This window comes from Cornus florida, unplaced genomic scaffold, assembly GCF_030987335.1.
Source record: "Cornus florida cultivar Cherokee Brave unplaced genomic scaffold, ASM3098733v1 CherokeeBrave_3.0.0_Hap2_Chr04, whole genome shotgun sequence".
Lineage (NCBI taxonomy): Eukaryota > Viridiplantae > Streptophyta > Magnoliopsida > Cornales > Cornaceae > Cornus > Cornus florida.
This window is the reverse complement of record NW_026775574.1, coordinates 88,769,679-88,793,003: the sequence shown is the minus strand read 5'-3', so window position 1 is coordinate 88,793,003 and position 23,325 is coordinate 88,769,679. Positions and strand designations below refer to the sequence as shown.

General features: G+C 37.4%; 1 pseudogene; it reads left to right on the top strand.

Annotated features, from left to right (window-relative positions):
* Positions 1 to 23,325, top strand: part of LOC132305297 (uncharacterized) — a 114,537-nt pseudogene that overhangs the window by 31,898 nt on the left and 59,314 nt on the right.

Sequence of the window (23,325 nt, the reverse complement as noted above, 5' to 3'; positions counted from 1 at the left end):
CTTCGTGATTGTTTGATTATTTCTCGAACAATGTTATTTATTTTGCGTTTCCGCCACAACAACTGGTATCAGAGGATCCCGTTGATTGTGCATAGCAACTCTAACAACTAGTATTAGAGCCTTTGGTTGAGAACCTAGGGCACAGAAGGTGTTTGACAAAATTCCAAAAGTCTTTAGATCAGATCTGTCCGTTCGAGTGGGAGTAATATTGGTATCAAAAGATAAGACATCCACATCTATGAATAAAAAGTTCGATGACACAAACTTCAGTTTCTGGAAGATGCAAATAGTAGACCTCCTGTTTTAGAAAAATCTATACCACCCTTTGGGAGAGAAGCCAGAGGATACAAAGTGTAACGCCCTAAACCCAGGGTTGGTTCGTAATGCTAATCGGGTCCTTACCCGAACCCGAGAACACCCAAGGGTAAAATGATCAACTTAAGGTATGAAAGTGAATGAGATGACTCTAAGTTAGTCATACAAGTTCAACATAAGTCTAATTAGTCATTTTGACCCATGTCAAAAGGTTCTAAACATAAGAATGATGGTTTCACACAATTTCACCTTTTGGTTATAATGATTTTTGGAGTAAGGCCATAACTCTTTCCCCAAATAGAATCTATGGCTTGGATTAGTACCATTGGATATATGACTTCGATCCGATCAGTTTAGACTCAAGAACGACCCAATTTAAGTTTAAAATGAGGGAGTTACGGTCGTTTGTAGTTCGGGTCAACATCCAGAAAACTGCTCTTGGGATTTCACCATTTTGTGCTCGAGCACAAAGCCATATTTTGGCCTTGGCTTGGTTCTAAGGTGTCTGTTTGTTTATAAGGCCATCATACACCCTTCAAACCTGTCCCAAATGTGTGCTCGTACTTCTAAATTTACATGGTCATGATATACATAAAATCAAATACAAATTGATTCAAAAAGAGCTTGAATAAACATGCCTTCATTGTTCCATTATATACATCCAAAGACATAGTGTTTCTACTGTCCATTATTACAAGTCTTAAAGGGGAACATTGATACATTTACAAGGCCAAATTTTAGATAGCTTCGACATAACATAAGTCAAGTCTTTATAACATAACATTTGCACAATAAAAGATATCACATTTCATAATTCCATTGCCATCTATGCTTGTGGATAGATGTCTTCCACAACATCATTTTCATGACCTGAAAATAGTAGTAAGGAGTGAGCACAACGGCTCAGTAGAAGATGCCTAAAACGCACTCCTTAATGCCTCAGTGAATTCAAACAAAGAATAGCTAATTAGAAAGGAGCCATGCTTTTTCGGGGATAATAATCATTCAACAACACAATTCCATGAATGAAATGAAATGTAATGCACATGACATGTTAACGTCTCTCCCCATTTCCAAAATTGCATCAAACATTTTCCCACAATTTCAATTTTTGCTTTCATTCTTTCATTTCAAAAATACAATCTCCTCTTCTTTTTTTTCAAAATCTGTTTTGCCCATTTGCTTCCTAATGTAATGCATGAATGATACCCACTTCATAATGTCATAATGTCATGGCATTCCCACATAGAATTTTAGTTCTATACATCATGCTTTGATAACTAACTAACAAGGCAGTTTTGAAAACCGCAACAACACTAAACTTAAAGCAAAACAGTCCTAAGATTTAGTCATATTCAATATGGAAATTTCATATTTTGCAACAACAATAGCAACACAACCATTGTAGTTACTTGATTTTCTGTCATTTACACACATAAGGGCAACCAACATCTAGAGGGGCAAAATATCAGTTTTCTAAAGCACACAATACACCAGTTATATTGAAGTTAAAATTTCAGCATTTAAACACATATGGCCATAAAACAACTTACAACAAAATAGTCCCAAAATGTAAGGTACATTGAGTATGAAAATTTCAGTTTTTATAGCATGAACAATACAACCATTATGATTACTAATTTTTTAGTTTTGTGCACATAACACAATCAACAATTAGACGGACTCAATCTCAGCATTCAAAACACATAACACCTCAATACTATATAAGCTAAAATTTTAGATTTCTAACTACACAAAATAGTCCCAAAAATTTAGGTCATTCAACATAAAATTTAAGTTTGTAAAACAACAGCATCATCATGCTAATTACCAAAATTTCAGTTTGCATTCATAAACAAAATTGACATATAAAGGAGCACAATTTCAGTGTTTAAAACACATAACATATCATTATCACATAACCACAAATTTTAGATTTAGTAACATAACACACTTGTAAGGAAAATCCAAGTAAAAAAGAACTTCAAAAACAACCCCCAAAATCGTACTCCAATGTTCACCCAATGCCACCCAAGAACCACCAAAGGAAGGGGGAAAAAAAGAAAAGCAAAACTCTCTCTCGAAACACCAACCAAATCCCACTTCTAAGGGGATTTCGAAATTTCAGCAAGGAGGAAGTGGTCTAATTTTTACATCAATGGAATGCCCTCTCTCTAAGGAACATTTTCTGTTCCTATGGCAGCCCCAAAATCCTATTAGAAGGTCATCAAATTCAAACTCTAAAAAGGGGAAACAAAGGAGGAAAAATGGTGTAAGGAAGAAGAAGAAAGAAAAGAGGGGAAGAAGAAGACTGAGCATACACACGAAATATAAGTCAAACATAGAAGAAGAATCTGCCACATATGTATACTTGTGTCATTAGGGATGGCAAAATCCCCATATTCAGTGGGTCCCCGCCCTATTTATGGTGGGTTTGGAGACCCATTTATGTAAATGGGGAGGGGATGGGGATTGTATTTGAAACTCCGGCGAGGGATGGGGCGGGGGTGGGTAATCTCGCCCCGCCCCATTTATAGTATATTTTTACAAAATTGCCCTTACATGTTATAAAATATTACTAAATTACATAATTATATATATAATATATTCACTTCTAAAAGAGAAACCCTATATCTATTCCCTTGCAGCATAGAGAAAAAACATAGTCGTTGTGCATCAAACATCTGATCATGTTTTAAATTGTTCTAATTGTGCTGAAGCTTTATTTAATTATTAGGTTGAAAAATATTATGGTTGTGTTGATTTTGTTAAAGGTGAATTGGAATTTAAAAAATGTTATATGGGGCAGGGTGGGGCGGGGATGGGGGCTAATGTGGTAGGGCGGGGCGGGGATGGGGAAGGGGGTTGAAAATTAAACGGGTATGGGGGCAGGGATGTGGGTAAAAAATTTGACCAGGGATGAGGATGAGGATGGGGATTGGGAATGAGATCCCACCCCACCCGCCCCATTGCCATCCCTATGTGTCATCACACATGCATGGTCAAAGGGTGGACCAAGTAAAAGACTAAAATACCCTTCTAATGATACTAAATCACTAAAATGCCACTTCTAAGTCAAATGTCAAATCTGCCCTTACACAAAAGATAAATAATAATTAAAACAATTAATAAATGCTAGAAAATAATTTTAGGATCCAAAAATCCGGGTGTGGGACCCACATAGGCCTCCTGGACCGAAAAATAAAAAAATGGCAAAATGACTAAAAATGCATTTCTAAGAGTTCTAAACTTAAAGAAATACCCCAAATCACTCTCAGAACCCTTGTGACATGCTAACCAGTGCGTGGCATGCAAAATAAGGTGCGAAAAATAAAATAATCCGAAAAATTCCCGAAAAATGGAAAAAGTGCGAAGCATCACAAAAAGGATGTAGAATGGGAATTACTTAATAGAAAGGCTCTTGGCACTGTCAGATTGACGCTGTCAAAGTTAGTTGCCTTCAACATCAAGATCGAGAAAATGACGAAGTCTCTCATGGCAGCCCTTTCTAGCATGTATGAATAGTCTTTTTGTAGCGAACAAGGTGCACTTGATCAAGGAGTTATTTAACATGAAGATGGTCGAAAGTGATAAGTTCAACGAACATCTAAATGTGTTCAACGAGATAGTTGGTCAATTAGAGTCTATTGATATCAATTTCAAAGACGAGGTCCGAGCACTGCTAATTCTAGGGCAGTTACCTGAGAGTTGGAGTGGCAAAATTTTGAACGATCAGTAGCTCTCTGTGGGGAAGACGAAGTTGAAGTTTCATGAAGTTGTGAGCATGATTTTGATTGAAGAAATCAGAAGGCAAACAATAGGAAATTCCACCAGTGGTTCGGTATTGAATGTTGAAAGTAGGGCAAGGGTTTAAATAAGAAGAAGGGCAACAATAATAGAAACATAGGCAGATCTAAGTTAAGGAATAGAAGGGCAGAGTCTCAAAATTCCAGGAATTCCACAAATTGATCTCAGTGATGTTGAGTATTGGAATTATGGAAAGAATGGACATTACCGTGTTGATTGTAGACTTCCAAAGAAGGGAACCGAAAGAAAAATTAAAGCAAACGTTATCTCAGAAGAATCAGATGATGCATTGATATGCTCTTTGAGAGCAAGGTGGAGTCATATGTTTTAGATTCCGACGCATCGTTTCATTGCACCTCAAGCAAATAACTATTTAATAGTTATGAACTGGGTAACCTTGGCAAAGTGTATCTTGGTGATAATCAGCCTTACAGCGTCGTTGGCAAGGGTGAGTGCAAATCAAGTTGAATGGGTCAGCTTAGAAGTTGAAGGATATGAGACACATCCCTGACTTGAGGCAGAATCTGATTTTGGTGGGACAATTGTCAGATGAAGGTTTTGTTACAACCTTCAATGGAGACTCGTGGAAAGTTTCTAGAGGTGGTATGACTATTACACGTGGTAGGAAATCTGACACTCTTTACATAATTACCTGTGCTTGTGGGTTTATAGCACTTGCAGAAAACAGAGAATATCACAACCTTTGGCACCAGATACTAGGTCACATGAGTGAAAGGGGGCTCAAGATTATGCACTCAAAGGGGAAACTACCAGGCATATGGGCAATTGATATTGACTTCAGTGAGAGTTGCGTAATAGGCAAACAGAAGAAGGCCAATTTCAAGAAGAATGGTAAAGATCTCAAAAAAGAGAAACTTGAGCTAGTTCACACAGATGTCTGGGGGCAGCCACTGTCTCATCCATTGGCAGAAAATCCTACTTTGTGACTTTTATTGATAATCACACGAGGAAGGTATAGGTTTATTTTTTGAAGCACAAATCTGAGGTATTTGATGTGTTCAAGAAGTGGAAGGCCATGGTAGAGAATAAGATGGTTTTGAAGATCAAAAGGTTGAGGTTAAACAATGGTGGTGAGTATGAAGACACTGGGTTCAAGAAGTTCTATTTTGATAATGGGATCAGATTGGAAAGGACTGTGTAAGGAACCCACAGTAAAATGAGGGGGCAGAACGGATGAACTGAACATTGATAGAGAGAGCCAGAAGCATGCACATACATTCGGGTCTACCCAAAGAGTTTTAGGCAGAAGCAATCAATATAACATCCTACCTAATTAATAGTAGACCATCTATGCCTTTGGAGCATCGAATACCGGAAGAGGTATGGAGTGGTAAAGAGTTAAATCTTTTATAGTTGAAAGTTTTTGGTTATATTACATATGCGCACATGCTAGGGGAAAACTCGACCCCAAGTCATTAAAATGAATCTTCATTGGGTATGGCGAAGATGAGTTTGGTTATCGATTCTAGGATAATCAGAACAAGAAAATTATCAGAAGTAGAGATGTGGTTTTCAACGAGAAGGTGATGTACAAAGATCGAGATGCATCATAGTCAACTAGTCTTGTACATAATAAGCCAGATTTTGTTGAGTTAGATGATGATCTAGAAAGTATTATCGCAGAGCAGATAGATGAAGGTTCTTGGCTAGAACTCACAGAGCATAGTTCACCGTGGATTCCAACTCCTAAGCCTGCACCCAAAAGGTCCACGCATCTTTATGTACCGAATCGGCGGTATATAGATTATATGTTGTTTACAAATGATGTTGTTTCAGGTTGAAGATGCTTGTAATGTCTGTGTATATAATTGTGTGTGTGTGGTGTAATTTAAAAGTAAAAGAAAAAAAAAAGGTGGGACCCACATCCCTTTTAAGTGAATTGTGAGACCAAGTTTGGTCTCTGCCTTTTCTCTTTCTCTTTCTCTCCCGACTCTATCTGCTGTCGATTTCTCTTTCTTTCTTTTTTTCTTTTTTTTTTTTCACTTCAAGCTTTCATTGCTGATTTCTCCCTCATTTCTTGGCGGATTAAGGTGCCGTTTGAGGCAAAACGAAGCCCACTACGAGCTCTACGCATCCGTATGAACAATTCCAGATTTGGTGCCCTCATTAGAGTTCGAAATTCAAGACCCATTTTAAGGGTTTTGTGCAAATTTGAGGTAGGGGCTCTTAATCCACAAGTTTCTTGCTCCTATGTGAATTACATCTTCTAATTTAATGCTAGACATGCTTACTTATGCTAGTTATAGTTTAAAGAAATTATAGCATGTGTATGTGGTTATGTGAGAACTTGTTTTAAATGTTTTATGTGGAAATTCTTGCTTATGTGATGACTTATATATGTTTGTTGTGCTAGATGCATTGTTGTACAAGAACATGTTAAAATCCTTTGAGAAATTCTTGCGAAATTATGTCTTGCTTACTTAAATAGAGTTGAATGTGAAATGATGATTAAATTCATGGTATTGATGCACTCATGCACTTACATTGGGCATGAAACGGGAAGAATGAGTTTGAAATGAAAAATGGGATTTTGGGAAAAATGATTTAATGAAACGGTTTTGAAAAACTTGGTCGCCACGGGGGTACCAAAGGGCCGGAGTGTTAATATAGCCTAGAGGGGATTAGGGAGTCGCTCTAGCGTAGTTGAGCTAGCTGGGCCCCATAATGACGCCGCGGGGGTACCAAGGGTCAGGGACACTAGTCAATCCTCCTCTCGTGTCGCTGCGGGGTCACCAAAGGGCGGGTTATATTAACAGTTTGAAAGTGATGTTTGAGAACAGAAAATGGGGAATGACATTGGTATGCATTTGTATTTCATGGCATCGTGTGGGTTGTACTTGAGTTTGGTTGGAATGTTGTATTATTTCCTGACATTGTATGATCCCCATTTCCTATTGGCTTATTCTTTGTATGGATTCATAGGGACACAAGAAAAGTGTCTAAGTGTCACCTACTGAGCGTATAGCTCACCCCATCATATTCTAAATATTTTTCAGGAAACGGGAAAGAAGTGACGGATGACTTTCCACCACAGGCCTAATTTGGTTTAGAAGACTTCTTTTTACTATTTTTGTATTACGTCCCATATTTTTTGGTAAAATCTTAGTTTGTTATATTTGGTATAGAGATTTGTGAACTCTTGTTGTTGTAACTATATTTTGGGACTGTATTTATGATATTTGGATGATATAGTATGTGGTTGTACCACCATGGAGTGTAATATATGATATTTGTGTTGGGACAGGTTTAAAATTCTTTTAAATAGGTTGTGGTAGGCCCATTTTTTAGGGGAGGTTATGCCGAATTTTTTTTTTTTTTTAAATGGTAACAGTTTAGGGTCGTTACAATGCTAGCAAGTGGGAGCTTGCAAGGGAAGATGAGATGAAGTCCCTTTTCTCCAACAAAACATAACAACTAGCCAAATTGCTCATGGGGAAGAAAGCTCGTCACAACAAATGGGTGTACAATGTAAAAAAAAAACTCGATGGTTCCAAAAGATACAAGGCGAGATTGGTGGCCAAAGGCTTTCATTTCCCCGGTTATGGAACTGAGTACCATTCGCTCAGTTCTTAGCATTGTTGCAGCAGAAGGGTGGCACCTTGAGTAGTTAGATATCAAAACTGCTTTTCTCTATGGTGACCTAGGGGAGGAGATTTACATGCAACAACCGGAGAGTTTCTCAGTCAAAGGGAAAGAAAAACTAGTGTGCAAGTTAAAGAAAAGCTTGGATGTTTTGAAGTAAGCCCCGAGACAGTGGTACTTTATGAAGCGACATGGCTACAACAAGTGCAATGCTAACCATTACTACTACTTCAAGAGGTTTTAGTCAAGTTTCATTATCCTTTTACTTTATGTTGATGACATGTCAATGGCAGGTTCTGATTTTGAAGAAATTAGTAAATTGAAGAATAGTTGTCTAATGAATTCAAGATGAAGAATCTTAGTGCAGCGAAGCAAATTCTTGGGATGAGGATTAGCAGAAACAAGTAGAAGGTACTTTACAGTTGTCTTGGACTGAGTACGTTGAACGGGTTCTGAAGAGGTTTAACATGAATAATGTTAAGATGGTGAGTAGTCCCTTAGCTAGTCACTTCCGATTATCTCAAGATCAGTATTCGAAGACAAATGATGAGAAAATCTTTATGGCTAAAATTCCATAAGCCTCAGCCATTGGAAGTTTAATGCATGTTATGGTATACATAAGACCAAGCATTGCATATGCTGTAAGCATGTTCATAAAGGATCCGGGCAAGCTACACTGGGAAGCAGTGAAGTGGATATTAAGATATCTACGGGATACCACAAACAGATGCCTATGTTTTAGAAGAGGTGAGGTGAAACTACATAATTATGTAGATTCATACTTTACTGGTGAGTGGACCATAGAAGAAGTACTATCGGATATGTGTTCATGATGGATATAACTGCAGTTAGTTGGGTTTCGCAAATATAGAGGATTATAGCGTTATACTACAGAAACAGAGTATGTGGCGATGAAAGAGGCCAATAAGGAGATGATTTGGTTACAAGGTTTGTTGACAGAGTTGAGATTCGAACCGGTGAAGAATGTTTTGCACAGTAATAGTCAGAGTGCGATACATATGGCAAAGAATTTAGCATTTCATTCAAGGACCAAGCATATATGACTTTGGTATCACTTCATCAGATCTTTGTTAGAAAATGGGGTGTTGACACTTGAGAAAATACTTAGCAATAAGAATCCGGCTGACATGTTGACCAAGATAGTGACCATGGAGAAACTGAAGCTGTGCACAACCTCAGTCGGTTTTTTAGCTTGAAGACAAAGATAAGCGCACCAACAATACATGGGAGATGCGTGAGAAGAAAATGGAATGAGTTTATAAGTGCTTCAGCCTTCAAGTGGGAGATTGTTGTGATTTTATAGATTCTGATTATGTAAAAGATTTTTAGGAAGATTTAATTATAAGAAAACTTTAGTTTCTTGATCTGTTTTAACTTCTTTATTGATTTTGGACTCTACAAAAGGCAAGTTCTTGTAGGACAAGTTTGAGACTTTATATATATGAACTCTAATCAGATTTTAGGGTGGTGAAAAAAAAAAAAAAAAAAAAAAAAAAAGGGGGAGAGGATGTTGTATGATTGATTAATTTGTACCAACACAAGAGAGAGCAATTGACAGAGATTGAGAGAAAATTCTCTATTGTATTTATTTATCTTTTTCATAGTAAATTTGTTCGAACAGGGACATAACCCTAAGATTTGGGTAAACCATATATATCTTATGTTCTTGTGTGTGATTTTTTTTATTCTGCGTAATTATTTGATTATTTCTCAAACAGCGTTGTTTATTTTGTGTTTCCACCACAACAACTAGTATAAAAGGATCCGGTTGATTGTGCAGAGCAACTCTAACAAGATTTTTAAGATGTAAAGCTAAATCCAGCTCTTGGTATATGATGGTTTCTTTTTCTGGACCTCACTAACCAAACCCTTATAATTCAAATTCCAACCAGTTTTTTCCTCTATGTTCTATCCTCACATCTTCTTATATGTGTTTTTAAGTTTTTCTTTTTAACAATGACGCTGTCTCAAACATGGGTGTTGCTTATTGCTTCATTCTTGCATTTATACGGGTTTTTAATGTAAAAGTCCTTTTCTCTTTTCCCCAAAGTGTAGTAGGTCTGTACAATTGTACTTGTTTTCTTATTTTTCTTAAATATCACCTAAGCATTAACTTCATTGGAGTGCCCAATCTAGACTTGCAGCTTTCCCCCTCTTTCTTGTCTGTTTTTGCTTACTTTTGCTTTATAACACACACTGGCGCTCACACGTATAATGTATGTATAAACCATGGTTGTTAAAATCGCGATTCTGACTCGTAGAATCGTGCGATTTTGCGATCCAACTTGCCCAAATCGATCCGAATCACAGAAAAATCGTGGCTTGTGCAGAATCGTGAGTTGAATCGTCGGGATCGTACATAGAATCGTGGAATCGTATGATTCTATACGATCCCAACGATTCTGAATTATCCATGATTGTGGTCTTGTTTTGGGTTTAAGAATTGTGAAGAAACCCTAAATCGATTACCACAGTGCAACAATTCCTTCTCTTTCGAGGCCTCCAGCACAGCTCCGAGAAAAGATGAGATGCAGAGGGCAAAAAGAATTCTAGGGTTTTGGTGAAAAATAAGCAAAGGAGGAGGAAAGAGTGAACAAGAGGCTAAGAAAGCTTACCTAAAAAAGACGAGAGGAGCTGTCGCTGCCGCCGGGGAATTGCAACAGGGGAATTTTGCTCTCTTTGTCTGCCGCTGGGGAAATTTCACTCTCTTCAGATGGTGGCAAGTTGTTGGCCTAGGTTGGACTTTCCTAAAAAAGATTGGTCTTGGGCCTTTTACTTTTCTTGTGCTATATTTGTTCTATTGTACAGCTGGGCCAAATGGGCTTTGCAAACTTTAAGTTTTTGAAGCCCAATGTAATATTTACATTTATATAAAATTTGTTCTTTCATTCCAAAAATTCAATAAATAAATTAAATTTTAAAAGAATCTGTTGATAATTTTATATGAACTTATGTGTGTGTGTGTGTGTGTGTGTGTGTGTATTTGTGTTTTTGACTATTTTTTATTTATTTTGAAGACAATTTTTGTTGAGAAGGTTAGTTTGAGTTGTACTTTTATGAATTTGGTAGAATCTTACGATTTACGATCCGATTCTATGATTCCGATTCTACGGAATCCAAAACGATTCTAGGTAGAATCCCGATTTTAACAACCTTGGTATAAACATAATATACAGAATTGGTCTCACCTTTGGTTGTTTATCCTAACTCACTTTAATCTCCATAACCCACATCTAACTTCATATAATTGTTGTGAGCAATGCTAACTTCATTTACAATGACATACCATATGCTTACTTAAGTGACGCATTATGCCAACTTTGTGATCTTAAATCTTCTTACTATGTATGATTTTGTTGTTATCTAGTGCTTATGATCCATATGGAACTTTTTTATATAGTAAAACGACCACTGCAAAAGGAGCTTTAGAGTCGATTTCTCTCATTTTTGTGAGCCATTATTTTTTGGGGCTTATTTGTAGGTGTGACGAATTATATTTTGTTATATTTATCTAGATGTGGTTTTAATATGTTTTATGGGACAAGTGCAAAAAATACCCCTAAAGTATATACTCTGTGTAGCGCTTTTACCCCATATTTGAAAAAGTGAAAAAACACCCTTAATCTTTTCACATTGTGCAAAAATACCACCTCTGACATAAATTAATGTTGTAATACCCGTTTTGCCCTTTTACTCTTCTAAAAATGTCTAAGGACCATATATGCTACTAATCTCATAGAATAAGGGTATTATGTGCACATTACCTTATATATATATATATATATATTGAAACTTTTTTCTCTATATATCTCTAAACATTTTTTTAAAAAAAAACCTTGAGAATTTGTAGAATAAGGATTTGAATTTTTTGAGACTCCAGTTTACTCTTTTCTACTAAATTTTTTGCTCTTTATTATTATTAATTTTATTTTGTACCAACACTGTGAAAAAAAAAAAAAAAAATCACAATATTAGTGTGCATTGGTTTTCAAAGTTTGGAAAAAAAATTGTATTCATTAGTTTGCACTTTTTTTTTTTTTTTGAATTTTTATCTTTACTTTTATTTTATATTTTTATCTTTACTTGTCCATTATCGGCATCCTCCAATAATGTCATTTTATTAAATTGTTTATTTTTATATATTTTATAAAATGGTTGAGTAAGGGTAATTTAGTCAATTTAGGGTTTAAATTTGTCAGAGGAACCTATTTGCATCAGATTGAATTTAGGGATGTTTTTTGTATGAGAGGGACATCCACTAATTGTGTCCTTTTCGGTCATTTTACAAAATTATTTATTTTTATATATTTTATAAAATGGTTCAGTAAGGGTAATTTAGTCAACTTAGGATTTAAATTTGTCAGATGGGCCTACTTGCACCAAATTGAAACTTTAGAAATATTTTTTGCACGTGAGGGGTGTGATATGCACAGTAAACATACTTTATGGGTGTTTTATGCACTTGACCCTATGTTTTATATGTGGTAATGCTTATTTATTCTGCAATTGGATTTTTGGTGGTTTTCTAAAATTTGGGACAAGAAGCTTGTTTAAAATGTTAGGTTGTATAGAATTTTGTAATTTTAATTTTACACCACGGGGATACGCGTATCCTATACATGTATGGTGGACTTATTCTATTGCTATCATTAATGTTATTTTTTCCCCATACAAAATGTTGGTGAGTACTATTGTTTTGTCTTCCAGATTTAGGAAAGGAAAAGAAAATGAAAGGAATTAGAGATGTTATTATTCTCATATTCTCTTTTATGTTTAAATGGGATTAGAAATTAAAATATATTATCTCTATTTTTTTTTCTTTGTCACTTCCTATTTCCACCATAATTAAATAAGAGAGAAGAATTTCCTAAAGAATAGTTGTACTAATGGAATCACTTTTCTTATTACAACATCAAACAGACATTTAATCACGTCTTTTGTCGCGCAAGTTGAATGACAATTAATTGTTTTTTGCAGATGCCTTGAGCACCTTTTACATATAGTTTGTTTGTTTTTTTTTTTTTTTTTTTTTTTTTTTTTTTTTTTTTTTTTTCATATTGCATTAAGTATGGACTTCGCAATTTGGCTCTTACAATTTGCTCCTTTTACATAATGATGATGTGTAGCTTTCCCCCTCTTTCTTGTCCCTTTTTACTTGTTTTTGCTTTACAACACACGTTGGCACACATACCGTATAATGCATTTATAAACATAATATACAGAATTAGTCTCACCATGACATTCTCGTTCAGCCTCTTCCTTCCTTGGTTTGTTGCTTATCCTAACTCACTTTTTAAGTAAAATGTACAAAGACACTAAAAAAGGTAGAGCATCCTAAAAGAATTACACAAGGCCAAATAGGGCATTCAAACATTCAAAGAACCCAAAAAGTCGACAATCTCTTCTAAAGATCTATAATATCTCTCTGCAACCCAACAAAAAAGAGTAGAAATAATAAATAATTTAAGCATAGAACTAAGAATCTCCTTTCTTTCGAAAGATCTCGTCTCTCTCACGCCAAATACACCATCAGACATACAAAGGCATAACCCTCCTAACATCCCGGACTTGGGCCCCCATTATTCAACCTCTCCAAACCTTAATCAACCCTTTGAAAGATTTGGGCATGACCCACATAATTTCAAATAAACCAAGCATCAAATCCCAACACTCTCCATATATCCTAACTCACTTTAGTCTCCATAACCCACATCTAACTTCATATAAATGTTGTGAGCAATGCAAACTTCATTTACAAAGACATACTATATGCTTACTTAAGTAACACATTATTCTAACTTGGTGATCTTAAATCTACTCACTATGTATGATTTTATTGTTATCTAGTGTTTATGATTCATATGGAACTTTTTTTTAGTAAAATGACCACTGCAAAATGAGCTCTAGAGTCGATTTATCTCACTTTTGTGAGTCATTGTTTGCCGGAGCTTATTTGTAGGTGTGACGAATTAGATTTTGTTATATTTATGTAGATGTGGTTTTAATATGTTTTATATGTGGTAATGTTAATTTATTCCTGCAATTGGATTTTGGTGGTTTTCTAAAATTTGGGACAAGAAGCTAGTTTAAAATGTTAGGTTGTATCGAATTTTGTAATTTTCATTTGACACCACAAGAATACAAGTATAGTGGACTTATTCTGCTGCTGTCATTAACGTTATTTTTCCCGAATACAAAATGTTGGGGAGTACTAATGTTTTGTCTTCAAGATTTATGAAAGGAAAAGAAAATGAAAGGAATTATAAATGTTATTATTCTCATATATATCCTCTCTTATGTTTAAACAGAATTAGAAATTAAAATATATTCTCTCTCTCTATTTTCTTTCTTTGTTACTTCCTATTTCCACCGTAATTAAATAAGAGAAAAGAATTTCCTAAAGAACAGTTGTAGTGGAAGCATTTTTCTTATTACAACGTCAAACAGATCTTTAATCACGTCTTTTGTTGCACAAGTTGAATGACTATTAATGCCTTGAGCACCTTTTACATATAGTTTTTTCTTCATATTGCATTTTAGTGGGGTATTGTGGTTGGTATTAATTGTTATTTGTTGCATAAATTCCTGCTCCTCTATTGTCTCTCCCAGCTCTACTATTGCTTCATGTTCTTCCAAGTTGTTCATTAAATTTTGTTTAGATATACAACCCTGTGGTGAGTCATGTTTTTGTTTTGTTTCTTGTAGGATGGCAAATTTAGAACAGCTTGTTCAGGTCCAAAATGAGATTGACCAAACCGACAGTGATATTGCAGAAGCAAGGAAGTCACATAACAAAACAGAGGTGCAAAGGCTACAAGGGGTCCTCTCTGAATTGAAAAATAACTTGAGGAGAGAAGCGGATGCTTTACTTGATGTAACCTCGTTTGTGGTATCCACTATAGACGAGTTTACTGCGATATCATTTCTCAAAGGTCGTGGGTGGAGGCATGGAAGTGCCACGGTTCCAGATGAAGTAGGTCGGACTCTAAAGGAGTCATTAATGAGAGACCTGGAAGGTAAGGGAATAAAAGTAAAAAGGTGAAAGAGCTGCAACTTCTAAACAAGTTTGCATTATCTATTCCAACACTAAAAGTGCTCTTAGAATGATTTAAATAATTGGATCTGTAATACTTAAGAATCTCCTTGCTGCTTTACTTTTCTCGCTCTGTTATTTTCATTCTCTATCCTTGTCAATGGGCAACAACTGCAGCAACAAAATAATAAAACAGAAAATGGTTGCCTTGAGGTGAAGTTTGTGGTGGGTGGATTCAACATATTGCATTCTAACTTGGACCAGTCTCATCTGAGTTCAATTGCGATCTCAACCCACCTTTAGTACGATACAGATTTGGAAAATCTCCAAAACTTGTTTAGGCGATCATCTATACTAAATTATGTTCTAATAGGAACATGGAAGTCAAAGGAGAGAGAGAGTTTACCTAATTATTCCAAAACTATGGAGACTTGGTAGATTTTTTTTCTTTTGAGAGGACGTCCGTGATTTGTATCTTTAGTTTATGCGAAGCAGAAACTCATGGGAAAGTTGGGAGACATAAATTAGTGCGATTCATTTCATGAGTAAAGATGCTCGAGTAGACTTGTTGGATGGCATGAAACTAATCAACAGTGTATACATTGGTTTTACCAGGGTGCAACTTGGGCTGGTTCAACCCAAGCCCAACCTCAACCCAACTCCGGGTTAAATTGGGCTGGCCCGAGGTAACTTAAATTTGGACTTCAAACCATGAAGCCCAACTCAAATATTTTCAGGGTGATATGGGTTAAGATCCACATGTGGTGCTTCATCCGAAAACATAAATCATTAAAATAAAACTGACCTTAAAAAAAAAAAAAAAAAAAATGGTCCAGAAAGGTATAAGAACAAAAAAACTGGGATTTAAGACCATTAAGATATTTCATTGCCAGACCTGCATAGCCATGTTTTGGAACCACTAGAGTTCTGCGGTTTAGTATCACTTCCGTCAAGCAAGTTAAAACACATGCAGATGCAAAAGCAATTAAAAGCAATCAATGATTTCAAAACCCACCCCATTAAGGCTACATAAAATGTTTTTATTGTATTTTTATGTAAAATGTTCTTTTTATTTTTTATTTTTTATTTTTTGGTGGACAACAGTTCTAGATCAGTTTCTGTGCACAACTAACTTTCTTTCTTCAATGTTCCTCACCAACAAAAATAGCACCCCTAATTAACTCTCCCTTTCTCACTTTCTTCAGTGTTCCTCACCAACATGAAATGGTACCCCTTGAACCATTCCCCACTCCTCGTTACTCTCTCTATGCCAAACCATCCCTTCCTCTCCTCGTTACTCTCTCTCCACTCTCTCTATACCAAAACATATTCTCGACCCAAATTTGTTCTTTGACCAACTCAAATTTCAAACTTGTGTCATTTATCTCTTCTTTGACTCTACGTATACATACTGTTCGGCTCCTAAAAACTGGGGTCCTTTCCAAGTGCAGAAAGGAGGGTGAATGTCGGGCGTGCCAGGAACTGCTGTCGTTCCAAAGTGGATATCGAACAACTATCCAGTAGGAAATTGTAGGGATCAGGCGATTGAATGAAGGACTGGAATTACCACCTTTAAGGGTTCTTTTTGCCTTGAAAAATGACTTTCGGACTGAACTACGGCTAGTGGAAAGGAAAGCTGTATTGAAAGTGCAGGACTTCAAAGTAAATTGCTGGAAAGTAGGAATAATAAGTGCAAGACTTGAATTAAACATATTGAAATTGCATTACACGAATGTAAAGATACATTAATGTAAAGAAATTGAAGTGTTGTTGGTTGTGTGTTGAACAGGGTTTACAAACTAGCTCTAAGTGTTCTATTTATAGAGCCCCTCCATGCATGTAAACTGGTGTTTGGCAGCCTTGGTAGCTTCCACTTGGCCAAATTCTAGACTGCCAAGTGCCCCCACGTTCTTTTAGCGGTTATAACTTTTTCTTCCCATCTCCTTCTTCCTCGGCTCTATCGTAGACTCTTCCTTCTTCAGACACGATTTAAACCACTTTCTTCAACAACTGCTTCAGTTAGTAGTAGTTTCCTTAAGAAATTTCACCACTCTCAACCGACGCTTTCTTGTTTGGCCAAGTGTCCCACGATCTCAAGTAGTCTTCCTCTTCTGTAAAGCCTTCCTTTTATGGTGTTGTGGTCTCTGACTTTTAGTAACCTCCTCATCGTGAATAATATTTCAAATATATATATATATATATATATATATATATATATATATATCAAAAATATAATTGCCTACGTCTCTTAAACTTTGATAACTTCCATTCTGAGACTTTCCTTCTAGGTTTAGAGTTCATGGGCCATGACCTCCTAGATTTTAGGATTGTTTCATCGTGGGATTATATCCAACCCACTTCCTTTCCTTTCATAGACCACGATTTCCTGGATTTTAGGCTGAACCCTCCATATGAACTTCATGGTGTCGTGGTTGTGGTGCACTTCCCTAATTTTGGCAACCTCTCCTCAACCTTGCCTCATTAGACTTCAAGGCATCATGGACTCACAATAATTACTCCATCATGGGTTATATATATATATATATATATATATATATATATATATATATATATAGAAATAAATTGAATCCCCACGGCCTGCTGAATTTTAGCAACAAAGGTTGACCTTGCTTAGGTAGTTGCTGATGTCTCCTAAACATAAAGAGAAAATATTGCCTCCACGTCCCCTTTACGTGAATTGGTCAACTTTAATTTAAATGGAAAATACCCATTTAATTGGTATCTTATAAGAATAGGAACTTCCAATAAATTCGTCTTTAATAGAATTAATCCACCATGGCAAGTTTAATGAAGCTCACCATGTGTTGAGAACCAATTGGTTGAATTTGTCTTGAATAATTGCATGAAGTTGCATGTATGGTAGTATTTTCATAAAATAATTCCTTCGTTCCAAATAGGAATTTGTAGGTCATCACTTTAAAGATGGCAAGTCCTAATAGGACTCACCTCTTTTCTCTTAGGATAAAAAACTTTATATGGTAGGATTGTACTGACCCACTTGTCTTTGACTGCTACGTAAAATTAAATAGCTTTAATACTCCAACAACAACTTATTAGAGTTGCGATACAGCGTGGTACGTTCCATTGGAACTCGCCACATGTCGCCTTTCCATTGGGCCAAAATAATGGAGTAATATGCCCCCTAAATTCTATGCCTTGTGGAACAACTTGAGGATAAGGCATGGGTTTGAATTCTGCCATCATGAAGAAGAAGAAAAAGAAAATGAAAAAGAAGAAGTGGAAGTACTGGAAGAAAGAGAGGATGTTTTGTATAAAGCAAATGGATAAGAAAAGTTTCTCAAGTACTTTCAATATGGCTGGACTTAACCTGGAATGGTTAACATGGAAATGCATGTATAACAAGCAAGATGAGTAATTTCTAGTATGAATAGAACCTGGACCATGTAATATTGCCTCTTCTCAATGAAATGCTCCATACTTAGGAAATCAGCTAATCTTGGAAATTCTGCTAAGTCCGCCTCATAACTCTAGCCAATGTACCTTTCCAAGTACTTAGCTTTTCTTTCTTGGAATGGCCGAAGTATGGCCATTACGCTCCCTTTCCAACTTTCCAGTTCACTTGGAAAGGACGGTGCCAGCCACATTATGTGGCTGGCTGAATGACTGTGGCTTTTCAGTCTTCATAGATAGAAGGATAATACTCTTTCAAGTATACCCCATTCACATGATGCTTATGGGATCCTCCATCAATCAAAATGTAATGTGGCGCCAAAAGCTGAACCCTCTTGTCCATATTGGTACTAAGCCCCTGCAAGAATTGGATAATTGGTGTTCTCCAATCTTCCAAGTCTAATACATCTATATCAATATTGAAAATCTCCCATGTCCTTTTGGCAGGCTTGATCTTTTTTAGCTCATCAGTTTGGAAATGACCTGCCATCTTATGTCGTGACTTTACAGAAGGGAGAGTACTTCTTTTGATTATGATCATGGTCTCTTCTACACCCAGTGGGACTTTCACTCTGGAAGCTAGCTGTGCTAAATCATCAGCCTCCGTATTCAAATGTCTTAGCCAATATTTGAGTTGGAAGTCATTAAACTAGCAAAGTAATTCCAAGGGCAAAGAATGGAAGGCCTCAAATGCCAGTTAAGACACCTATATTCTTGAGAAAGTTGGTTGAGTATCAAATTTGAATCTCCAATAATCTAGACCTTCTCCACTTTTAGCTCTAGCAGGATTTCCAGCCGTAGTTCAGCTAGATATGCTTTCAGCCTGGCAAGGCAACTATTAACCACCTGGCCAAGTATCCCATCTTCTTTAGGTTTCTCTTCCATAAAAACTTTTATTTGAGATGTAGTGCTGAACACTGGCCTTAGGTAGAATTGTTGGCCTAGGTGTTCCTTAGAAAAGCTCCCTTACGTCTTCTTCAGTGAGAGTTCTCCTCATGGTGGCCTTCCTTGGATGGCCCTTGCTATCCATTCCAATAAATCTGATTGGAACAAATTCATTACTATATAACTCGGCATCCGCATGGTAGAAGCTTGCTACAAATGGCCGGTCATTAGCTTCCACCACTTGTACCTCATCTCCATCCCAAAATATTAGCATTTGATGGAGTGAAGATGGAATGCAAAAATTTAGGTGAATCCATTTGCGGCCTAAGAGCAAATTATAAGCCGCAGTAAACTCAATAACAAAGAAGGCTGTGATGAAAGTTCTATCTCCCACCGTTAATTCCAACGGTAGGATTCCTTGCGTCTTCACTATTCCTCCCGTGAATCCACTAATGGATACATCAGTTGGAATGATATCTTCAGGAGACTTTCCAAGCATGCGCATAACATTGACTGGAACAACATTCAATACCGAACCATTATCCACCAGAACTCTTGTTAAGGGCCTTTCTTCCACTAGTACCTTGATATACAAAGGTTTAAGCTGTTGAGTCATACCATACGGTGGCTTTTCCAACACAGTTTTCTTTGGCCTCGTGGGGCTGTTCTCTTCAATCACAACCCCCTTTAATTTCTGGAGATGCTCAGCTTCATCTTCAAAGACCTCTTCTATATGAATACCATTATTTGGTTCTATAATAGTTGTCCTAGAACTAGGCTGTCCTAGGCTTTCCATGGGAGAACTTATATCTACAACATCTCCTTCCATTGAATTGGGTTGATTTGGCTGTGGCTCAAAAAATAGGGGAAGAACCACTACCATATTGCAAGTAAATTCACCTGGAAGGCTCCCAAAACAGATTTCTTGCTGCTGCTAGAACTGTTGGGAATTTTCAAATCTATTTTATCTTTTGTAGGAAGATTGTCTGTAGTAAAGGAATTTCTAACCTCTGAAACCAGATCCAATAAATCATTAGGATCTCTAACCCCTCCTTTAGCTGGAAGTTTAGACAAGTCTGATAGCTTAGTAGTCTTCTTTGACCAATTAGTCTAACCATGGTTTTTCTCCAATAATTTCCTTCTTTCAGCCCTCTTCCTTTGCAGCCTTCATTTTTGTGTGCGAGTCATATAAGAGTCATCATGAATGGGAAACTTGGGATGATTAAGCCTTCTCCACCCCTTATCTTGCGATGTAGGAGGTCTAACCATTCTTGGTAAGAAATGCTCATTCCCCCTTCTAACCCATACCTCCGAGGCCATTTTTGGCCTGGAATACCTGTCAACTTCAGAACCTCTGTCTTGCCATCTACTACTTTCAAACTTTCTTCTAAGACGAGGCCCTGCCTGATAGGAAATTCTATTCATTTCCATACTCCTTGGAAGGAATTCTGGTTTCCTTGTTGCTGCCCTTCTTTCTGTATGGACCTGGTTTTCCTTCTCTGGAATGGTTACAGTAACTATGTTTTCCACCTTTTAAAAAGTCAGCCGATCATGGACCTTCTTTTTTTTGGCCTCGGTCATCATTGGACAGCTTCTCCTTTGGAACATCTCTATGATAGCCATCATTCTGAATTTTACACCTGGGGCAACAACCTTGCTAGATTAAGGCTAATTGAGCTTTACGGAGTTGCTTTTCCAACTCGGCCACCGTTTTTTCCAAGGATACTGCAACTTCAAGACTTTCAAGTTTTCCACTAGCTCTTGAATCTGCCATGTCCACCTTCTTTTTAGGGTGTTCTGTAGCAAGGGAAGTAACGTTCATGGCAACAACCTTGGGGAAAGGATTTTCATCAACACCCATGACTTCTATTTTTTCTGGAAACTTCAACCTGCCATCTTCAATCGCCTTTTGCACCATGTTACGGAAAATCACATAATTATTAGTGGAATGCCTCCATGAATTGTGAAATTTGCAATACTCTTTCTCAGCCATTTCTGAGGCCGATGGCATCTTGTGGCCTGTTGTGAAAATCAGTTGCTTGTCAACCATGAGCAAATCAAAAATTTACTCGGCTTTAGAGATGTCAAAAGAATAACTCTTGGAAGGGTTTACTCCCTTCCACTTGGAACCAGAAGCGACTTGCAAGTTGGCCGTGGTTGATTTTGGTTTTGTCAAGGCCTCACAAGTATAGGCCTTTTTTATGTTGAGCTTAGCTACATTTACTTCAAACTCCCCTTCAGTTTCAGTGGTATACACCTCATAATTTGGATCACTATAGTAAGTGCCCTTGGAAGAGCTCTTTCGGTCTTGCTCCTCACGAAGGAGCTCTTTATACTTAGCCACTCTGCCAGCCAAGTCAAACAAGTCATGAAATTGTACACCTTCAAACTTCTTACGAAGTTCAAATTCTAGGCCGTTCACAGCCATCTTCATATATTCTTCCGGTGGCAAAGACAAATTACATTTGAACTTGGCCCGCCTGAATCTGGAAAGGAAGCTCATCACGGACTCTCCAGGTAGTTGATGAAGTCTAGAAAGGTCTACTATAGACACTTCAAGCTCAGCTCTGTAGAACTGAGTATGGAATAAATCTTCAAATTACTGCCAACTTTGAATGGAGTTGGCTGGCAAGTTGGAATACCACCTAAAAGCATATCCAATCAGTGTGTTTGGAAACAAGCGTACTTTCAGCGATGGATTGGCTGCTGCTTCTCCACATTGGACAGTAAACCGACTGATATATTCTAAGGTAGACTGGTCGCCCTTTCCATTGAACGTTACAAACTCTGGAATTCTGAAATTCCTTGGAAATTCTACTTCATCAATAAACTCTGGATAGGGCTTTCTGTAAGTTGGCCTTCCATCCCTTCGAGTTAGGCCAAATTCTTGTTGAAGGAACTCTGCAAATTGGCCTCTATCAAGTGCCATAGGTTGTGGAGGGTTGTTGTCTAGCTAACATTGTGGTAGGTTGGCCGCCTGATGCCCCCCACCTGCCATAAGCAAGGGGTTGGCATCTGCATAGTTGTTTCTACCACGATTCCTTCCTCCTTGGTCAAGAAGTGGCTCCCTTAGAAAAGGTTGCCACCCAACCGCCATAGAAATGACCCTAGGCGGCCTTGCTAGAGCAGGTGTAGCTGGTTGAATGTTCACAGGTGGGACATTCTGTTATGCTTGAGGGATGTGGTATAGTCATGGTTGGCCAGGATGATCATGCCAAGTCTGCTGTGGAAATGCCACAGGTGGGGAATTCTGAACTTGCTGAATGGTTGGCATAGGCGCAGCTTATGGAACAGTCATCTATGCCACTAAAGCAGTCACAGGTGCAGCTGGAATATAAGTCTATGTCATTGGAAGGGACTGCACCTGCTACTGAGTTGGAGGGAATGGCCCTGCATGTTGCTGAGAGGAACTTCCTTCAATAAATGTGGTCGGCCTACTAGCTTGGAAGGCCGACTATTAAGACCCTTTAGTGTTGTTTGGCCGAGAGGCCAAACCTTGGTTTGAGCTTCCAAGGGTCTGTTCCAACATAGACTCAAACCTTTGAAAGTTTCGGTCTACCAATTCTTCAAACTTTCGGTCTTAAGAAAGAACAGCTTTAGATTGGTCTTGAGTAACTCTGGCTAAGTCTTGAGCGACTTTAGCTTAGTCTTATGCAAACCTATCTTGTTGCATTGCCATCATACGGATGTTGTCCATGATGGGTCCATTTGCCATTGTTTGAGCAAATTTTTCCACCATATCATTTTCATCAAGTGCAAATCGTGAACTTTCCACTGGAAGTTCACTGGCTTGTATCTCTTCTAGTTCGGCAGGGTCTTGGACAGACTTGTCTTGCCTTCTTCCACCGGCCATTGAACAATCTGTCTAGATGTCCCGCCGGGCGTGCCAATATGTTCGGCTCTTAAAAACTGGGGTCCTTTCCAAGTGCGGAAAGGAGGGTGAATGTCGGGCGTGCCAGGAACTGCTGTCGTTCCAAAGTGAATATCTGAACAACTATCCAGTAGGAAATTGTAGGGATCAAGAGATTGAATGAAGGACTTGAATTACCACCTTCAAGGGTTCTTTTTGCCTTAAAAAATGACTTTCGGACTGAACTACGGCTAGTGGAAAGGAAAGCTGTATTGAAAGTGCAGGACTTCAAAGTAAATTACTGGAAAGTAGGAATAATAAGTGCAAGACTTGAATTAAATATATTGAAATTGCATTACACGAATGTAAAGATACATGA